Here is a 6,336-nt window from a genome sequence, read left to right on the forward strand (position 1 = left end):
CCAAAGCTCTTCGTTTTAAATCTCTCCATCCAATGAGAGAAGGAGAGGGGGAAAAAGAAAGAAGGACCGGTGCTGCCTTGGGAACGGTGAAGGAAGACGAGGGGGGAGTGTGCGTTTGGCGCTGAGCTGCTCGAGCGCTGCTGAGAGCATGGACAATTAGATGAGTCCCCAGTGTCTCTTTGCTCTCTGGCTGCCTGGTGGGTTGCTCCATGGGCTGTGAGCCGAGGGATTGGCGCCTGGATGGGCCTTAGGCCGAGTGCTGGGGGAAACCCGTAATCCGCTTCCCCCACCTCAGAGAGCCTCGGGAGGGCGGACGAGATAGAGCTCTATTGGACAAAGACTCTCTCTTTCCTCTAAGACCGCAGATTCTGACACTCACACACACTGATTGGTGTCATTTCAAGCGGATTTTCCCTCGGCTGGATGTCAGGCGACTTTTTATCCGCACTTGGAGTCAATTTGGGGAAACATGTGACATGTTTTCTAAAGTAACTGTGGAAAAATGAATCTTTGTACACATCCAATCATGGCTTTCACCATCATAGATGTTTAGTGGTTGGTTAAGCGCAAAAATTTATTTTTCAGTTAATAAAATTACAGAATTACTAAATTATGGTCAGTTTTTTTTAAGCCATAAAATATTTTATGTGAAGAAACAGAGTTGTATGGACTACTTTTATTTAATACATTTTGTCATTTTGGTGCTTGAAAGGGTTTCTTCATCCCACACACACACACGGATGATTCAGGTGTGCGAGGCATTATATATTTTTTTACATAAATAACAAAATGAAGATTAGTACAGTAAAACTATCCAATTTTGAGAGAAGACACTTCCCATATCTTTTGCTGATGATGTGAATGGTTTTGCATCCAAACAAACTATTATTTTGCTTAAAATGACAACATTTTGGCAAAAATGTATCCATCACTTGGTAAAAATTAGACAGATAAAAGACATAAATTTATTTATTTCATGATTTTATATAATATCAAAAGAATATATTCTGTAAACCGCTGGATTACACGTTGATCGATATGGGAATTTAGTGACTTGAATCCTTAAAAAGTAATTTTTTGTTTGTTTACTTCTGATTTTGTGACTTTAACAGTTCTGTAATATCTCATTTCCCATTTTGAGTGTATTGCATTATACCGAAGGTCTGTTTTTCTAGTCTGAAGAGCAGGTTTAAAGTAGTCCCCGTTGGCTCTGAAGCGCGTAAAGCTTAAAATGAACCGTGGCGTCCTTAAGGCAGTGTCTCTCCTTGAAATTCCCCCAGCCCGTGACATAATTTACCAGTTCACCGTCTTATACCTATAGATTTGTTGTTGTGATATAGAATCAGCGAGTTGTACAACACAGACCAAATTGCCCCGGCTGAATATGACAACAGGCGAAACTAGCAGCCTAATTAGGAGGCTACATGCCTGAGAATGCACAGGCCAACTTAGCGCAAATAGGAAAAGGTGCTTTCAGCCCGGCGTCGCCAACCGCCTCAGTCCCTTAATGTATTACCACCTGCAACCGCAATCACCAGAGCCAAATTTAAATGCTGATGATTCAGGAGAGACAGGGTGCGGGCCGGCGAAGAGCCATGCGAGAGGTGATTTAAAACATTGGCCCTAATGAGGCTGACCGCTGGCCGTCTGATCTGAATGTGATGGGGGAAATTAGATGAGGGAAGAGGTCAGTGACGGCGTCGGAAAGGCCACGGCGCAAATGAAACACAAAGGACGACGCTACTGTCAGACGTTCTGTTTACTTCATTTCAAGAAAACAGTGGCTCGTGGGCTTCCAGCGCTGTATAGATAAAATAATCAATGAGTTTGTAGCTGGTTTGGGAATGTGTTTTGTGAGGATGTGTGTGTGTGTGTGTTTGGGAGTTTTCACCAGCTCGAAGGGTCCAGTTGCGAGGCCACAGCAGGCAAAGAATAGATTGCCTCACTTCTTACTTCACACACTGCATACAGCAGCACGGACACCTCAAACGCTCGCATAGAGAAAAACAACCTGTCATCCTCAATCAAACAAACATATGCCCCCTTTTAGCGGCTTGACTCGCAAAACTTGCACTGCATTGCTGAACCTAGTGAGCTGCCTTGCTGTCTACTGCAGTCATGAATCCTAATAATTGATACACAAACATGATTATGTGCATGATACACAAACTTGAATCAATAATAAAGCTAGCCATTAGTATGCGGATAAGTTAATGTCATGATATTCTAATAAAATACATAGCACAGAGATTAGATAGTCTCCAAATTAATGAAAAACAACAAAGACAGCTGCCTATATTTTAAATATTTGTTTAATGGCATCTTTTTTATGAAAGAAGGCATCACTGATATATCAATACTGTTAATGATGCCTCTATGAAATAGATTTTCTTCTCTCAATTTTAGCCATTAATTATAGTCATTCAGCATTACAGTGCAGTTGAAAGCTATACATTTTTACATTTATTAGGCTTTAAAAAATAACAACTTTTAATTTAAATGCACTTAAATTGTAATAAATGTTTTAAGGAAATTTACATATTCCCTTCAAAATACCAGGACTCAATATTTTTCTAGTGGCCCAGTCAGACCAGTTCAGATTTGTACGTGCCCTGTCAAAATGCACAAAAATAAAAATAAAATATATATTTTTTTTTTTTACCCATGTAACCTTGTAAACAGTGCTTTAAGATTTTCAGGTAGGGTACAGAAATGTAATAGTTATCAAACACTTCATAGTCTTCACTGCATAAATTATAACTAAATATAGATTAATCATTATTAAAGCTTCAAAAGTTATTCAGTCAAGAGCAGTGAGTGATTTTCGCTTTCTTTTGTTCTTTGATCAACATTAATGACAGACAGTAGCAGGTTTATTAGTCTGCTGTCACTTTAAAACCTGCCGAACATGACATGGATCTGACACACATCAGATTTTCTTTACATAAGTCTTGGACTTAATTTAACTCATAAGACTGTGCTGGCGAGGATACTCAACAAAACTGGCAATTTTATATAATTTTGTGTGATTTTTTTCGTTCAAGCGTTATCCGAAACAGCGTTCTGTCTGTGCGCACGAGTCGCGCGCGCGAGTGTGTGTGTGTGATTCACAGGCGTGAGCCAGTACTGCACTGCGTTCTCTTTTCTGTCTTATCACGCTTGAATGCATTTAAAGCATTTGCATGAATACAAGTGTGATCAAATATAATGTGACGCTAGCCAAAGAATGATGGGGGAAAAAATGGATGCAATGGATTGCACAATGCGTTAAGCTGAAAAAAATATTTGTGTGCGTTAATTTTGACAGCAATAATATATATTAGTGTAATATTATAAATATAGTATTCAAGTATACCTCTCACATCATCAACAATCTTGGAATGAACCAGCCTAGCACTCCTACAAATATTTTCTATATAGGCAGCACACAACAGTTCAGAACAGAGCTTTAAATATACAAAATATTTAAATGTGAAATTTGAATGAGAGTGGAATGTCAAAACACACTGTAGTCCAAACATATGAGGAAGTCTAGTGAAAAATCAAGCCCTCAGCCAAATCCATTAGGAGCAGTTCAACCATATCGCCTCAAACACCAGATGAGAGAGAGAAGAGCCTAGAATCTAACGCAGGGCTTCAGAATGATGGAAAGTACCTGATCCCTGGCATTGTGATTGACAGCTACTGACCACCACTCAACTGGCCTCGACGTCTTCACACCGCTGAGCGCAGCAGGGGCCGCCGAGTCTCGGGGAGCCGTGCAATCAACTGGGCCTTACAGAGATAAACAATGCTCACGAATGAGAGCTCCACACCAAAGGCACGTATCACACAGTTCCATCACGCGGTCTAGCAGGGTTCACTGACTCCACTGTTTCAGAAATTGCAGGATGGATTCAAACAGAGGTGTGGACTTCATTGTTCTGCCGGCTGGTAAAAGTGAAGATGGAAAGACAGATTCCCGCAATCCTCAGGCCTGGGGTTTTAAAAGAGGAGAAAGTTGCATTATTTACAGTGAGAATCGACTTAAAATGTTTTTATTCATGAATTTAGATGGTGAATGTGATGGATAGAAATGTTTTCAAACCACACATAGTATATAAACTATTTGTCTGCAATAAGTTAAAGGGGTCATGAATTGAGAAAACTAATTTTCCTTGATGTTTTGACATGTAAGAGGTCACTGTACCATAAAAAACACCCGGTAAGTTTCAGAACTCAAAATGTCCTTGTTAGTCCAAAAACAGCTTTTATTGAAACCAAGCTCTGAAAATGACTCAGATTTTGTCACATTATGACGTAATAGTGCGAGGAAAGACCGCCTCCGCAGAATCAGATCAACGCCCACTTCTACATCATCACGTCTTAAGCCCCGCCCACTGGAGCGTTAGTGAGATGAGAAGAGAGATGCAGGATCACTGGACTAACAATAACATTACCTTCCAAAGGATCCAAATGCTGGGAAAGTGGTTCTTTATTTTCAACTATGTGAATGTGCATTATTTGTTTGTTCTGTGCATTTCACTGGATTCTTTGGTAAATCAGTCGTAATTCAATTTCAGCGCAGGCTTGGTGTGGATAGATATGGACTGACAGTAAGAAACCGTGTTAATTATAATGCCTAATCGGATATGATTCATGAACAGTCAGACTTTCTCGGTCTCAAAATTGTTTATTGCTGTTTATGCATCAGTAAATCAAGCCAGTGACTAAACGATCAACTTCGCATTGTTTCTCTCAGTAGAATGTAAAAATAATCTGTTATTTAAATTGTGATTAAACTATATACAGAAATCGATTAAAGAACCCTTTATTTTCGCTGGAGCTGTCAATCACACAGCGCGAGTTTATCAGGCACTGAGTTCTGGACTCTCGCCGTTATAATAAATGTGGCGGCGGTCAACACTGCATAATCTACAGTATCTCTTATTTACATCGTGTTTGCACTGTTCGTTATGATGAAAGCATTCGTGAGAGTGCAGCAATCGAGTTGAAATGACGAAAGCATTGCATTCAAACGCTCAACAGACATGTCTGTCATCATCGGCTAAAACGCAGCTAAATATAATGCTATAATCAACACTTTTCTCCACAGCTGATATATCAAAAACATAGTAAAAGTTTTTAAGAGAGTTCCACATGTAACACTTATTTAATATGCAAAGATGTCAGCCAATCACAGCAGTGGGCGTTTCTCACAGCAGACACGCCCATTCAAACAGAGCGTAAAATCAGGGTACAAAATAGCCTTTTATTTCTAAATTATGATTTTTTAATTATGATTCTAAATAAAAAATGTTGCTGTAAAAACCATACTAACATTTTAAGTCTAGTTCTAGGCAACATTGTAAAATCAAATTTCAATTCGTAACCCCTTTAAGTAAATATACATAGATATTTTCTATGCATAGTCTTGTGTGGGTGGGGGGTGGGGGGGGGGGGGGAGTGAGATAAGCATGCTTAATTGTATTGAATGTGAACTTATACCAACGGTTTCAGAGATAAAGGCTTACGTCTAGTCCAGAGTAATATGCATAGTTGAGCGGTTTTAACTGAAAAACTTGCACTGACATCTTAAAATATGTCAGTGTCATTGTTTTGTCTCAAGATGTACACCAGTAATGTTTTTTTTTTTAATGGCATGTTTATATAAGCTACTGAAATGCCCTAATTGAACTAAGGCCTAATCCTGGCTTAATCTAAGACCTGTCTGTGAAACCAGGCCATAGTGTACTTCAAATCTTAAAACTAACTGTATTTGCAGATAATATAACATTAATAAAATAAAAGGCCACTTAAATGTACTTAAAGAGAGTAAGCTTTCATGACTGTTTCTTTTAAATCATGCTTTAATAATAAAAAAAGGTCATACTTTAAAGAAATACACTTATTTTGATGTATAATTTTTAACTTTAGTGTGTTATTTGATAACATTTAAAGCTGATATATAATAATTGGCAGCTTAAAAATGACACATGAGTAATTACAAATATATTTAAATACAGGACATCTATAAAAGTGACATTAAAGTATATTTTAATTTGCCATAAATGCTTGTCAATACGTTCAGTCAGTACACTTAAACAATATTTCAAAGACAATATGGTAATTATGAAATTACAAAAGCACTAACTGAACAAATAGAATTTAATATAAATGTAAACAATAATACATTTTAATTTACTTGTAAATAACACACAGTTAAGTGTGTGAAAACATTACATTCAGTTCGCACTTAAGTATATTATTTCCATAATAAGAATTATTTTTGAAAGTATGCTAAAGTCACAAGGTTTTGCCTTTGCTAAAAAGTTTGCACAACATACACAAAACAGC

General features: G+C 37.9%; 1 long non-coding RNA gene across 5 annotated transcripts in view; it reads right to left on the reverse strand.

The window, feature by feature from the left end:
• Positions 1–3,240: 3,240 nt before the first annotated feature.
• Positions 3,241–6,336, reverse strand: part of LOC307002259 — a 28,029-nt gene continuing 24,933 nt past the window's right edge. For all 5 annotated transcript variants that reach the window (XR_013798445.1, XR_013798446.1, XR_013798447.1 and 2 more), the window contains one exon: positions 3,241–3,976. This is a non-coding gene — a long non-coding RNA (uncharacterized lncRNA). The remainder of the gene's footprint in view (positions 3,977–6,336) is intronic.

This window comes from Phoxinus phoxinus (assembly GCF_949152265.1).
Source record: "Phoxinus phoxinus genome assembly, chromosome: 7".
Taxonomy (NCBI): Eukaryota; Metazoa; Chordata; class Actinopteri; order Cypriniformes; family Leuciscidae; genus Phoxinus; species Phoxinus phoxinus.